At 39.0% G+C, this 16271-nt stretch overlaps 1 protein-coding gene across 3 annotated transcripts in view; it reads right to left on the bottom strand.

The window, feature by feature from the left end:
- SLC35G2 (solute carrier family 35 member G2) overlaps window positions 1-14796 on the bottom strand; it is a 43639-nt gene extending 28843 nt beyond the window's left edge. Inside the window, exon 1 of one of the 3 annotated variants that reach the window (XM_025449070.3) lies at window positions 14617-14796. The gene's annotated coding sequence lies outside the window, so the exon portion shown is untranslated. Of the gene's footprint in view, window positions 1-8061; window positions 8210-14318; window positions 14456-14616 lie in introns of those variants that run through there. The other 2 variants (XM_025449071.3, XM_025449072.3) reach the window with 2 other exon arrangements.
- Window positions 14797-16271: the final 1475 nt, after the last annotated feature.

Below are 16271 nucleotides of genomic sequence, written 5' to 3'. Positions count from 1 at the left end.
AGATGTCAGAACTAGAGTTCAGAATATTAATTATTAAGAAACTAGCTAAGCTTGAGAAAAGCATAGAAGACACTAGAGAATCCCTTTCTGGAGAAATAAAAGAACTAAAATCTAATCAAGTTGAAATAAAAAAAAAGGTTTTAATGAGATGAAATAAAAAAAAATGGCGTCTCTAATTGCTAGGATAAATGAGGCAGAAGAGAGAGTTAGTGATATAGAAGACAGAATTATGGAAAATCAAGAAGCTGAGAAAAAGATAAATAACCACTGGATCAAGAGGGGAGAATTCAAGAGATTAAGTTATACCATAAAGCAAAACAATATTAGAATAATTGGGATCGCAGAAAAAGAGAAAAGAGAGAGAAGGGGCAGAAGGTATATTGGAGAAATCATAGCTGAGAACGTCCCTAAACTGGGGAAAGAAACAGGCATTTAAGTCCAGGAGGCACAAAGAACTTTCCTCAAAATTAAAAAAAAAAGATTAACACCTCGACATATAATAGTGAAACTTGCAAATCTCAGAGACAAAAAGAAAATCCTGAAAACAGCTCAGGACAAGAGGTCCATAACCTACAAGGGTAGAAACATTAGACTGGCAGTAGACCTATCCACAGAGACCTGGAAGGCCAGAAAGGGCTGGCATGATATATTTAGGGTTCTAAATGAGAAAAAAAATGCAGCCAAGAATACTTTATCCAGCAAGGCTGTCATTCAAAATAGGAGAGATCAAAAGCTTACAAGACAAATAGAAACTAAAAGAATATGTGATCACTAAGCCAGCCCTGCAAGAAACATTAAAGGGGATCCTTTAAGCAAAGAGAGAACCCAGAAGTAGCATAAACCATAAAGGAACAAAGACATTCTACAGAAACAGTGATTTTACACGTAATACAGTGGCACTAAATTCTTATCTTTCAGTAGTTACTCTGAATGTAAATGGGCTAAATACCCCAATCAAAAGACACAGGGTATCAGACTGGATAAAAAACCAAGACCCATTGATATGCTGTCTGTAATAGACTTATTTTAGACCCAAAGACACCTCCAGATTGAACATGAGGAGTTGGAGAACCATGTATCATACTAATGGACATCAAAAGAGAGCTGGGGCATATAAAATCATGAATTAAAAAGTAGATATTACAACCAACACTGAAGAAATACAATTATGAGCACATATTATGAACAACTATTATGCCAATAAATTAGGCAATCTGGAAGAAATGAATGTATTCCTATAAACTGCCAAAACTAAAAGAGAAAGAAACAAAACCTGAGAAGACCTATAACTAGCAAGGAAACTGAAGAAAATCTCACTCTTTGCAGATGACATGATACTCTATGTGGAAAACCCAAAAGATGCCATCTCAAAATTGCTAGAACACACACAGAAATTCAGCAAAGTATCAAGATATAAAATCAATGCACAGAAACCAGTTGCATTTCTATACACTAACAATGAAACAGAAGAAAGAGAAATTAAGAAATCAATCCCATTTATAATTGTACCCAAAGCCAGAAGATATCTAGGAATAAATTGAACCAAAGATGCAAAGGATTTGTACTCAGAAAATAAAACACTCATGAAAGAAATTGAGGAAGACACAAAGAAATCAAAAAATGTTCCATGCTCATGAATTGGAAGAACACATACTATTGAAAGGTCTATGCTACCTAAAGCAATCTATACATTAAATGCAATCCCTATCAAAATACCATCAACTTTTTTCAGAGCTGGAACAAATCATCCTAATATTGGTACGGAATCAGGAAAGACCCCAAATAGCCAACAAAACTAAAAGGCAACATTCAGAATGGGAGAAGATACTTGCCAGTGACATATCAGATAAAGGGCTAGTATCCAGTATCTATAAAGAACATATCAAAAAAAAAAAACTTATCAAACTCAACTCCCAAAAAACAAATAATCAAGTCAAGAAATGGGCAGAAGACATGAACAGACATTTCTCCGGAGAAGACATACAAATGGACAACAGATACATGAAAATATGTTCCACATCACTCAGCATCAGGGAAATACAAATTGAAACCACAATGAGATACCACCTCATACCAATCAGAATGGTTAAACTTAAAAAGTCAGGAAACAACAGATGTTGGTTAGGGTGTCAAGAAAGAGGAACCCCCTACACTGTTGGTGGGTATGCAAACTGGTATAGCCATTCTGGAAAACAGTAAGGAGGCTCCTTAAGAAGTTAAAAATAGAGCTATCCTATGACCCAGCAATTACATTACTAGGGACTTACCCCAAAGATACAAATGTAGTGATATGAAGGGCACCTGTATACCAATGTTTATAGCAGCAATGTCCACAATAGTCAAACTATGGAAAGAGCCTAGATGTCCATCTACAGATGAATTGATAAAGAAGATGTGATATATATACATATATACACACACACACACACACACACACAATGGAATACTACACAGTCATTTAAAAAATGAAATCTTGCCATTTGCAATGATGTGGATGGAACTGGAGGGTATTATGCTAAGCAAAATAAGTCAATCAGAGAAAGATAATTATCATATCATATGACATGTATCATATGACAAATATAATACGTGGAATTTAAGAAACAAAACAGGATCACGGGGGAAGGGAGGGAAAAATAAAATAAGATGAAATCAGAGAGGAAGACAAACCATAAGAGACTCTTAGTTATAGGAAACAGTGAACTCTATCTCTGAAACTAATAATACACTATATGTTAATTCATTGAGTTTAAGTTTTTAAAAAGATGCAAAAAAAATAGATATAGATGTATGTGCATATGTGTTTGTGAGTTTCCTGGCCCTGTCTGCTAAAACGGTTGAAGAGCAATGACACCTCAGTATAAATAAACACCTAGTACCCAGATCTTCCATTGTCTACTAAAAGGAACTATGGCTCCCTGGAAAAAAATAGCTTTTGAAATGAGTGCAATGGTTGGGTAAGAATAAGATAAACAAGATAAGCCTGACACAGCTTGTATCAGAAAGTACTCCAAGAGTAAAATAGAAATGTCAAAAGAGTACAAGAACCAGCTTAAACAAGATTTGAACAGCCAAATCTCTTACAATTTTAGCATCCAAATCAATAATGACACTGGGTTAAAATCCACTGAATAAAACAGAAATCTACAAGTCTGTGCTGATATAAATAAATGAATCAACAAATAAAAAGAGAAAACTCTTTCTTAGAATAAAATACCAACTAATAAATATAAAATAAATGTCGGAACTAGAAAAATTGCCATTTGGCAATCATCACAGTAATAATTTATTCAAGCAAGAATCATTAAATAAGTGGCTGAAAGTTTGTTGAAGAACAGGATGTTTATATAAATTTTAAAGAATCTCCCCACACAATACTTATTAATTACAAAGGGGAAAATAATATTACAGTGAAGAAGTTATCACCTTAACCAAATCATCAAAATTAACATCAACTGCAAATCATTATTGTGTCTCTTAATAAGATACACTGAGAACACAATAGCTCTTCTATCATATTCCTACCAAAATTGCATAACTTGCATCTAATCATGAAGAAATGCAGACATACCTAAAGTGAGGGACATTCTACAAAATGGCCTGAACTTTCTTTCTTTCTTTCTTTTTTAATATTTTATTTATTTGAGAGAGTGAGAGGGGAGTGCGAGTATGAGCCGGGGGAGGCAGAGGGGAGGAGAAGTAGACTCCCCACTGAGCAAGGAGCCTGATGCTGGGCTTGAATCCAGAAGCCAGGGATCATGACCTGAGGCAAACAAAATGGCCTGAACTTTCAAAAATGTCAAGGTCATTAATGACAAGGAAGGAATCAGGAACTGTCACAAATTTAAGATTAAAGAGACATGACAATTAAAGCAACTCATAATCCTGGATTTGATTCTAGACCAGATATAAAAAATATTTTTCTAGGGATGCCTCGGTTGCTCAATGGTTGAGCGTCTGCCTTTGGCTCAGGTCGTGATCCCAGGGTCTGGGATTGAATCCTACATCAGGCTCCTTGGCAGGGAGCCTGCTTCTTTCTCTGCCTATGTCTCTGCCTCTCTCTCTCTATCTCTCATGAATAAATAAATAAAATCTTTAAAATATATATATATATTTTTTTCTAAGAGTAAATTATTGAAGGGGCACCTTGGTGGCTTAGTTGATTATGCGTTAGACTCGTTTTCAGCTGAGGTTATGATCTCAGGGTCATGGGATGGAGTCCTGCCCAGGCTCCACACTCAGCAGGGAGTCAGCTTGAGGATTTTCTCCCTTCCCCTGTGCCCCTCCATCCCCCACTTGTACATGCGTGTGCACATTGTCTCTTTCTCTCTAAAATAAATAATTAAATCATTTAAAACAAAGTGAATTATTGGAACAAATAGTAAATTCTCAATAAGGTCTCTGGATTTTTTTAAAAGGTTTTTATTTATTTATTCATGAGAGACACAGAGAGAGGCACAGACAGAGGCATAGGAGAAGCAGGCTCCCTGCAGGGAGCATGATATAGGACTTGATCCCAGGACCCCAGGGATCACAACCTGAGCCAAAGGCAGACACTCAACTGCTTAGCGACCCAGGTGCCCCAGATCTGTGGATGTGATGGTAGAATTATAATTGTTACATTCCTCATTTTGGTTATAATATTGTGGTTATACAAAAGAAGGTCTTTAGGGAAAATTAGTACTTAGGGTTAATTAGGCATCACATCTGCAAATTTCAGTAAGTTCAGAGAAAAAGAATATAAATGAATAGCAAAACAAACATTGTAAAATGCTTACAAGTGGAGAAAACAGGGTGAAGGATATATGGGCTACATGTGCAACTTCCTTATAAGTTTTAATTTACTTTAAAGTAAAATGTAAAAAAAATATATTGGGATTACAGCATCTATTTCATAGATGTTGGGAGAAGTACATGAGTTAATACATGTGGCATGCTTAAAACAGCTAGGTACATAGTAAATGTTAAATGTTAGTAATGATGGTTGTGGTGATAGTGCTGATGTAGTCCTGATCAACTTGTCACAATCAAGACAAGTTGACTTTGGGCCACTTATTTCTTTTCTCTTTAGATTTAATTTAGAAACTTAAATACTTCTGTGCTTTTGAGATGCTAACAACATTATTTTTTTAAAGATTTATGTATTTATTTTAGAGAGCATGAGCACGAGTGGGAGGGGCAAAGGGAGAGGAAGAGAGAATCTTCAGCAGACTGCTGAGCACAGAGCCCCATATGGGGCTCAATCTCACAACCCTGAGATCATAACCTGAGCTAAAACCAAGAGTCAGATGCTTAACTGACTGCACTACCCTGGTACCCCAAGATGCCAAAAACATTATTAAACTTGTTTAATTGTAGTTTAAGCACACAGCATTCATGTAGAATAATATTTTACAAATTGGTGTCCTCAGGCAAAAAACATGTTAGTAATATTTTTTAAGTAATCAAGATCAAGGTTTTGAAAAGTCATTTTCAGTCTTCATTAATTTAGGTACTATTGTGATAATAAGAACATATGTCTTTACATATATTATAGTGTATATATATAAATGTCTTTACATATATTATAGTGTATATATATTTAACATGCATATATTTAGTATAGGGTAACCATATATGATATTATAATAATATACATAGAATTAAAGACCATGAGAGTTGAAAAAGATTTTGGGAGTCATCTACTTCATCTACTTCAATTCTTTTGCAGGTAACTATACATCTTTCTGCACTTACAATGGTGTTACATCCCAATAAAACTATCATAGTTTGAAAATATTGTAAGCTAAAACTGTGCTTAATACACCTAACCTACCAAACATTATAGCTTAGCCTAGCCTACCTTAAATGTTCCTGTGTTAGCCTACAGTTTTGGTAAAATCATTTAATACAAAATCTATTTTATAATAAAGTGTTGAATATCTCATGTAACTTATTGAATACTATATTGAAAATGAAAAACAGAATAGTTATCAGTTGTTCACTCTAATGATCATGTAGCTGACCAGGAGCAGCTCATTGCTGCTGCCTAGCATCATGGGAGAAAAATATACTGCATATCGCTAGCTCGGGAAAAGATCAAAATTCAAAATTGGATGTATCTTTCTACTGAATCCACATGGCTTTTGCACCATCATACAGTTGAAAAATCATAAGTCAAATCATTGTTAAGTTAGGAGCTATCTGTATAACCTCTACAGCATCCCCAACGGATAGCACTGGTTCTGTTTGAACACCTACAATGACAGCTTACTTCTCAAGGCAGCCACCTGGGAGTCATTCTGATTGTTAAAAAATTATTTTTTAACATTCTGTCAGAATCTTTCTCCATATAATTTCTAGAGGCTGTTCCTATGTATTTCCTCTGGGATCACTAATTCCCTCTTCCACATGACAACATTTCTTTTTTTTTTTTTTTAATTTATTCATGAGAGACACAGAGAGAGAGAGAGACAGGGACATAGGCAGAGGGAGAAGCAGGCTCCCTACGGAGAGCATGATGCGGGACTTGATCCCAGGACCCTGGGATCATGACCTGAGCCAAAGGCAGACGCTGATCCACTGAGCTACCAGGTGCCCCAACAACATTTCAATATCACGACTATTTCCTACCTTCCACATTGAGGGTCCCCCATTGTGAGTATTTTTCTTCTCCAAACTGAGAACCTTCTCTTTTTTGTTTTTTCAATTATTCCACCCCATATGAGTTTCTTGTTCTCCACACTGAAAACCTTCTCTCTTTTTTTTTTTAATAATGCCATACATAATCCTGGTTTTCGGTCTTCTCACCATCTTAACCACTCTTCTCTGACCATATACTAGATTGTATAATCTTTCCTCTTCAGGAGATTCTGTTTCTTTGGGAGCAGCCTAAGATCACACCAACTATTCTGGCAGCCTCGTGCATTCACATTTGTTTCTTCATTCAGTCAATATTTACTGAGTGCCCAACATGTGGAAGGTACTATCTAAGACATTATGAGAGATAAGATTAGGATGACATAAGCTTTCTCTTAAAAAATGTACATGCACTCAGCACAGAGCCTGCTTAAGACTCTCTCCCTCTCCCTTTGCCCCTCTCCCTTTGAGCGCATGCGTGCTCTCTTTCTCTCTCAAATAATAAATAAATACATAAATAAGTAACATACATGTTCATTTGAGAGCAACAATCTATGGTGCCACAAAACAGACACAAGTTCTATACACATTAAAGGAAGGAGATTTTAAAACAATTTTTTTAATTAAAAACATTTTTTTAAATAAGGAAGGAAATTTTACAATTAAATATACATTTGCTCTAACATCAAAGTACTAAAGAACAAAGCTAAAGTCGTGACAATGCCAGACTAGGCCTATTTTGTTGAGGGTTTTTTGGTTTTTATTTTCTTATTTAAATTCAATTAATTAACATGTAGTATATCACATAGGTACCCCACTGCCCCCACCCTTCTCCCATCCAGTAACTTCAGTTTGTTTCCTATAATTAAGAGACGGGGGGGGGGGGGGGGGCAGCCCAGGTGGCTCGGTGGTTTAGCGCTGCCTTCAGCCCAAGGCCTGATCTTGGGGACCCAGGATTGAGTCCCACGTCAGGCTCCCTGCATGGAGCCTGCTTCTCCCTCTGCCTATGTCTCTGCCTCTCTCTCTCTCTCTCTCTCTCTCTCTTTCTCTCTATCTCTCATGAATAAATAAATAAAATCTTAAAAAAAATAGACTAGGCCTATTTTGTGTTTGGAGAGTATGAAAATTTATAAAAGCAGAAGGCTGGAATTTAAGCTACATTAAAAGAGAAAATTCCAAATTAGGGGAATTATATAGATTCAGAAGACACAGGAGTTTATATAGTGCATTTACTCCTGAAAGCTCTGACAATATAACGAATAATCATTTGTCCAGAATGATTTACATGCAACTCTAGAAAGGCAAAATAAACAAACTAAACTACTATACACTAGGCTTATACCAAGTGCTTTACACGTAATGTTTTACTTAATCCCACAACAACCCTAACAAGGAAGGCACTAATATTATTTGCACTTAAAAAAAAAATTAAGTGAAACTCACCCAGGTACAGTGACTTGCCCAAGCTTACAAAGGTGCTAAATAAACATGGCAGCCAAGCTTCAAATCCAAACCCTCAGCTTCCACCCCAACTTGAGGCCATCAACTACTCCATAAAGAAACTTCTGGCAAATCTCAAACACATCCTCATAATATTCTTAGTGACTTATTTGGAGAAGCCTCTCACTGAACAATCTGTTCCTCCTCTGGCTTTAAGAACACTTTGTACAGGACTCTGCTACAGTCCTTGGCATATGGTATCACTGTGAGTTGTATAACACTAACCCCTGATAAAGTTACCACTCCAAGAGCAGAGATATGTCCTTATCTTTTCCTGGGTATCCCCAAGTCCTCAAGGCAATACTGGATTCAACAAATGCTGCAAGTTCTCAGGCATAGCTGGTGGCCTGCTTTGGAGACAGTCACCCTCTTAACCAGAGACCTCTAATTCTAGGTCTAATTAGCTGTGGTGCTGAGCTTTGGTTATCACACTTCTGTAACCTGACTCTATCTTCTACCTCCTAATGAGCTTAATTTAAGAGAATCCAAGGAGTAATGTGAGTATCTGGCTTTGGTTAGCCACCAGCTTCAGAAGTCTTACTCACCATTGGGATTCTCGCCCCTATTTAGAGCAATGGCTCAGCCAGAATTACACAGAGACCAGGGCAAAATAAATGGGAGATTACCTAATATTTCTACTTTCCTTCATCAAGTTCTTAAAATAAAAGAGTTCAGTAAAGCTGCTAATACTTTGGGGTCTTAAATAAAAGGAAAGAGATACAAACCAAACAATTTTGATACAGTCAGGAAATGATTAAATGAACTTTAGTAAAGATGACAGGCATATGAATTGAGTTCCTATATAACTATCGAATAGTGTTAAGTGCACATAAAGTATTATATATGCCCATTGGTCATATATAATTCTATTACTGCAATGACTATAAGAGAAAGAATGAATAAACTATTAAACCTGTGGTAATGTAATACAAGCCAAAATTTTAAAATTATATATGTACAGTTGGTCCACAGGAGAAAAAACCTCTGTGACTTCAGGTCATCTCTGACATTTCCTATCAAGTAGAGGCTATTACCTGTCTCTAGACTAGAAGGTAGATGGATGAAAAGTAAGAAAGGAGAGATACTGGAGTGACTATCATTCTCCCTCTTACGTCCAAAACAGTGGCCAGCAGACAGTGACTGTTGATGTAACATTTTAGTTACTTGGAGAATTATTGCTAAGGGCAGAATGGCAGAAAAAAATACATGTGTGATAAGAAGGGTACTTTGCCTGATTTTATAATCAAAATTATGCAGGAGAAACATGAAGTAAGAAAGAAGATATAGTGACCCATAACATTCTGAAACTATGATTTATCCAAGTGTTTAAGAAACACCATCCATAGTACGAGGTGGCCTCAGTAAGGAAAATGAAACAAGACTCTCATCACCAGTGAAATGTTTAAAAGTGCTCAGGAAAAAAGGACTGGTTAGAGCATAATTAACGCCAACATCTTTTTCCTCCCAACAAATTCCAATGCGAAGCTGGAAACTTATATTTCTACTTAGGTCTCCAGGAAGCAAAGACTCTTTAAGCATCTAACAATTGGGAGTGAGAGGGATGTTTAATCCTCATGATAATCAAAAACTGTCAGATTGCTAGATAAATCAAAAACTGCTGAGATTAGCTAGTAGGTCTGAAGCATGGATAGCAACACTGTCCAAGTTAAAAGGTAGTGGGGAATTCAGCTTTGAATTAAAAATATTGTGAAAATTAACTTTACGAGCTCCAATCAAACTTATATTTAATAACTGGATTATTTACATCTTTACGTATCTCATTAATTTTGTATCTTTGAAAAGACTAATTTATATAAAAGTATTTTAAAAGTATGATTAATCACTCAATCTCCCTCTTTATCTCCCCAATACTATTTTCTCTTATAATGAATTCACTAACTTCCATTTCTAATAAGTAAAACAAAAATGTTAGACGTATTAATTAAATGAAAGCAGTGTGATCATTGTCCCTCTTCAGTTCCTTCAGCCCCTCTACTTAGAACTACCCACCTCCTGCTGGAGCTGATTGATAGATCTACCAACACAAATAGACAAAACCCATTAGATCCTATTAGAAGCAGAATTGGTGACTATCTAAATACAGCATGGTTCTAAGCTCTCCTTAGTAAACTTAATTGTGCTCTTTCACTAGAGAATATTTTTATGATATTGGGATAAGAAACTAAGGTAGTGTTCTAAGTGTAACATCAAGGTGAAAAATCACAAAGAAAAGATGGACAGATTTGACTCCATGAAAATTTAAACCTTTTGTACTAAGAAAGAAACCGTAAAAAAATTTAAGAGACTAAAAACAACAATAGCTACAAAGGGTCAATATCTTTCATATAAAATGGGCTCTTAAAACATAGAGTTGTGATAATAATATTCCCACAATTCTAAAGGAGAAAGAATGAGTGGGAAATATCAGGGAGGGAGACAGAACATGAGAGACCCTAACTCTGGGAAATGAACTAGTGGTGGTGGAAGAGGAGGTGGGCGGGGGGTGGGGGTGACTGGGTGATGGGCACTGAGGGGGGCACTTGATGGGAAGTTGGCAAATTGAACACCAATAAAAAATAAATTTATAAAATATTTTTAAAAATGGGCTCTTAAAAACTCAAATTGGGCAAAGGCCATGAATAGGTAGTTCACAAAAAAAATACAAATATTCAATAGACATATGGAAAGATGCAGAATTTCTATAAAAGCCACAGACACAAGAATATAAAAGAATGAGATATTTGTCTTGCCTCTTAAGAGTGAGGAAAATGGAAAAGGCTTATTATGTCTAGCACGAATGAAGAATCTAGAACAACATGCACTATTTTTTGCCAGGCTGATTTTTACAGGAATTTTGGAGAACAGACATCATGCACCAAAATGCAAAGTGTGCGTTCTCCCTAACCTATCAATTTTATTTAGGACTTTATTCTAAGGAAACAATACCATTACGAAGAGGTATATTAAAATAATATTCCATATGGCATTGTTTTGATTATCCAAAAGTTGTAATGGGCCTGTACTTAAATGTGATATTGATTCAATACTTCCATGTATCAGATGGGATGATATCTATATCTTGTGTGGAAAAATAACAGAAAAATAGATACAATATTCTATACACCAAACTTAAAGTGCATATTTTTTCACATTTCTAAAATTAAAATGTATCTTACAATTGACAACATCTTACATTCAATGAAATGTATCTTTACTTATGAATTTAATAATCTGGCAGTCTTTTCTATTGTATTTATTTATATGAAAGAGAGTATGCACAAGTGAGGGAGGTGCACAGAGAGAGAGGGATAAGCGGTTTCCCCACTGAGGAGGGAGCCCCAGGTATTGCTCAATCCCAGGACCTGGAGATCATGACCTAAACTGAAGGGAGACACTTACTTGACTGAACCACCCAGATGCCCCAGTAATCTGGAAGTCTTTATTCCAATCTAATATTTATGATTACCTATGAAGAGTGGCCTACTAGAGGGCTTTATTTTCTACATTGGCGTTGATCCCATTTTTTATAATCAGCTGTATTTTAGAATTTATTATCTAAAAACAATAAAATTATTTCCATTTGGTTGTTTAAAAATGTTTTTAAACCCCAGGAAGAAAGTAGTATAGAATAGTTCATCAATGCCCCAATAACTATTTTTTTATTTTTTGGAAAAAGTTATTTTGATCCATAATGGATACAAAAAAGTAGTATATGGGTTTTTTTTGTTCTCTTTAAGGTATTCAATCTTATGTGTGCACATTCTTATGAACTTCAACCTTAAATGTGCACATTCTTATGAACTTCAATGACATGAACTCCTAATTTGGCTAAAAAGTAGACTTTGTCATATTTTCTTTCTTACACAAAAATACTCTACAAAAGAATTGTTTCTTTTTAAAAAGATTACATGCTAACAGTTTTAAAATGCTACACACTAAACAGTATTTTAAGAAAAAACACTTTATTTTTTTTAAAGATTTTATTTGTCTATTCATGAGAAACACAGAGACATAGACAGAGGGAGAAGCAGACTTCTCGCAGGGAGCCAAATGCGGGACTTGATCCCAGAACCCCTGGGCCAAAGGCAGAGGCTCAACCACTGATCCACCCAGGCATCCCAGGAAAAAAACTTTCATTAAGTATTTAGAAATTAAATACACCATGTTAAATGGTTCAAACTGAGTAACATGTTACCTCTCATAGAGGACAAACCTCTGTAAATATGAGTTAAAAATAACTACTTCTTACAAAGCAATCTTCAATGGAATTTTACATCTAGCAATGAATTTACTAAAAAGGAAGATGGGAGAATAACCTACTATATAAAATATAATCTTTCATAAAACCATAAAATATGGCAGATTATCTCTTAATATAGAGAGGTTAAATACTGATATAAGTGCCAGAAGTTAAAGGAAAAAATATATATTTGACCATATAAAAATCAAAAATTTCTATACAACACAAAATACCATAAAGCTTAAAAATAAAATAATCTTAAGATTATAATTTTCTACAAGATTGTTATCTAGATATTGTTCTCTATAAAATTTTTCATTAATTCTTTCTGTTTAAACTTCAAGAACATTTTTTTTTTTTTTTTTTTTTATCCCCATGCCTGGATGGCTCACTGGATTAAGCATCTGACTTCCCCTCAGGTCATGATCCTAGGTTTTGGGGATCAGGCTCAGCCTCAGCAGGTAGTCTGTTTTTCCCTCCCCTTCTGTCTCTCCCCACCCACCCATCCCTGTCTCTCACACTCACTCTTTCTTTCTTTTTTTTTCACTTTCTTTCTCTCTCTCTCAAATAAATAAATAAAAGCTTTTTTTAAAAAAAGGACTTTTTTTCAATATAAATTTTACCTTTATCTAAACTATCTTTGGAATTAAAATATGTACAAACAATTGCTCAGCATAATACTAAACACTTTAATCCACAGGCTCTGTGACTTTGGAACAGATAGTTGTGAAAATTAATGGTTCTGCATGGTTCAGAAAGACCAGAGGTGTCAAGATAAAAAGATGGATTACAAAAAGGCTCTAGAAAAAAAGTATAACTTGTAGCACATGATGGTGTTGAAAATGGATGAGTGTATTTGCATGTACCTTATATTTGTGTGCATATACACATACACGTATCCTACAGATGCATACGTGAGAGTTCATGTTTGTCACCATGAGTACTTTCATGTAGGCAATCAAACCTGTTATACATATGCTTTATTTCCACCCCCAAAGGGAGCTACATTTGCCTTTACCTTATCTTCAGGAAACCAGCATCTAACCCATCTACAAAGGGCTTCAGTATCTGACAGGCTCCACTCTGGCACCTGCTTTGGACATGGGATATTTTTGGCAAAGGTGCAGAGTAGAAGGGCAGGGGCAGGCCCCAGCCCCAGTAAGTGAGCCTCCGAAAGAGCTCGAGGCACTTACGTCAGCACCAAGGACACCGACAACCCCAATCAAAGCTATTTAAGGCGGAATTGCCCTCGGAAATTGCCTCTCTCCAGCCGCCCCCAGCCCTCTCCACGCAGTGCGTCACTATCTCGGGACCCTCAGTGGTTAATTGGATGCAATCTTTCCATCTCGCTTTTCGCCAAGCCCGGCGGAAGCCTGGACGGAGATGCAGGGCCCCGCTCACCCCAACACGAGTCTCCTTCCCGCTGGCCCGCGCGACCCTTCTTCCATCCCTTTCCTCCTCTTAAAAGAAACCAAAGGGGTGCACGCAGTATAGAAATTCTTCAGCGCCCAGAGACCGATCAGAGAAGGCTCGTGTTTCCCTCCCCAGGCCCGGGGAAGCTGAGCGGACTTGCCTTGCGCCTCCAGCCAGCACACATGGCCGTAGCCGGCCCTTCTCCACTATTCCCTGCCCTCGCCTTTCGGTCCGGGGGGTGGGGGTGGGGGGCAGATTTCTACAAACCATTTATTCTCCATGAAAACCTCAACCCAGATGCCGGCTTACAAGAGTCACAGACATAAGAGAAGAAGAATACCAATTCTTGGCCACGTTTCTAAAACCAGCAATTTTTAAAGTTTGGATGTAAAGCCATCTCCTGATGCCGCAGGACTCATGCTTGTTTAGGTAGCTCCCGGGCCAGAGGAAAGCAACGCCCCTAGCCTTTATTGTGGAGACTGGCGAAGGGCCCACAGGTGCTAGGGCGGCAGAAACCCGGGGCGCAGGGGCCCTGGTCGATGCTCACCCTGCTGCCAGTGTCCCGGTTCTCCAAGAAACCCGTGCAGGGAACGGCGGGGACCGCGGCGCTTCTGACGTCCAACAGATCCACACCCCCACCCGCTACGGAGGTTGGTGAAGGGGGCGGGGTGCTTCGCCTCAGGCCCCGCCCAACCCCCCAAAAGGGGCTCTGCCCCTTAGGTGCCACAGCTAAAAGTGGGTGCGTGGGGTTCGGGGTCCGCTCTCGCTCCTTTCGGGCGGGGCGGCCTGGCAGGCAGAGTCCAGGTGCCAATCTGCCGCTGCCGCCTGACCCGGGGCCCGGTTACCTGTGCGTCACCGCGAGGAAGGTGCGCGGGACCCTCTGGCCGGGAATGCTCGCCGCCACGCGCCGGGTCCAGCCGTTAAGCGGATCGTGGCCGCCGTGGGCTTCGCCGGAGAATTGGCGGCCAGGGCTGCCGAGGCCGCCAGGCGGGGCGTGGAGGGGGCGCCGCGGGCGCGGACACTGCGCCTGCGCCTCCTGCTGCCCGCCCCCCAACGCTGCCCCGGCCAGCCTGGAAGACCGCTGGGGACGCCCGGGACGTGCGCCCGAGCTGAGCCAGTGCCCCCTACCCGCGCCAGGGGAGGGCCCGAGGCGCCGGGAGACTGCCTGCCCGGGACCCCTGCAGCCGCCGCCCCTGCAGACAGCAGGATTGAGGCAATGAGCTGTCAGCCAGGGTGACGTGGTCTTCTGGAAGGGGGCAGGGAGGCAGCCTCAGTCCATTTCAAACGGTCTGTTCGTGTGTAAAGTCGCAGGTCGATGCCTCGATATTTAAAATATGTTTAGCATTCGTAAATCGTGGTCGGCGAAGGGCTTTGGGCATCCCCAAGTCCACCTGGCATTTTACCGATGAAAGTGTCATGGAAGGGTCTTGACATTGCAGAGCTGGGTCCTGGACTCAGGTTTACAGACCCTAATCCCCTGCTGAATGAATATAGTCTCTTGGAAACAGACTGGATCATAAAAGCAACGGTCTAGATGGGTCAAGAGGACAGACAGGAAGGCTATTACTTTCCTAGGCCAGGCAAGAAAGAGTGAGGCCTGAACCAAGGTGCTAGCTGTGGGAAAAGATAGAACGGGACTGCTGGGTTTTCCTCTGTCTCTCCAGATCCACTCTACACCTTCCTCTGTGACTCAGGGCTGATCTTAATGGACTCCATCAGTTGTTCTATGACTTTCACTTGGTTTTGGCCAATGGGAGGCATCTGCAGGACATCACAAGGCAGGATAGCATTCAAGACCTCCCCCGACGCCCACCGAGGGCCACTCTGTTAGCAGTGGCTATGCTCTTTATCTGACAGCCATTACTCCAATCCTGCAGCCCTCTCCTACAGTTCTCTCTGGTTCTGTACCATTCACTGCCCTTGCCCCTTGGGAATGGGGCTGTAATGGATCACAGAAGTTTCCTTTAACCCTTCCCACACCTTTTAAAAAGTCCCTTCCTTAAATTCTCAACTATCCCTGGGTGTGCCACAACATCTTTTCCCCACCATCTTTTGCCTACCATTCCAGCACACTATAATAGATTTTACTTCACAGTGATTGGGAAAATTCATGAGAAAACAAAAAAAATGTAAAAGAAAAATGGGGTTTTAAAAGAGTGAGATGTCTCCCAGAGTCATCATGACAATTCCCTGGGCGCTAGGCAACCATCATACTAGATGGTCTCCTCAATGGATCCTCCAGTGTGAGGGCACCAAGGACAGTTTGAATAGACTCAAGAAAGGAATTCAGACCACTCATAACTGATGTATTCACAAAGAAACTGGAGATCATCTGAGTGTCCAGTATAATAGAACTTTTGGATGCCTCTTGATAGTGAAGAGACAATCTAGATCTTTATGGAACAAGTGCTGGTGCTCTCCAACTACAGCTGGGGTGATTTTGAATAAGTGAATATCTTAGGATACTTAAAAGAGTCCTGGACACAGTGTCTAAAAAATG

Source organism: Canis lupus, chromosome 23, assembly GCF_003254725.2.
Source record: "Canis lupus dingo isolate Sandy chromosome 23, ASM325472v2, whole genome shotgun sequence".
Taxonomy (NCBI): domain Eukaryota; kingdom Metazoa; phylum Chordata; class Mammalia; order Carnivora; family Canidae; genus Canis; species Canis lupus.
This window is presented reverse-complemented; position numbering and strand designations above follow the sequence as displayed.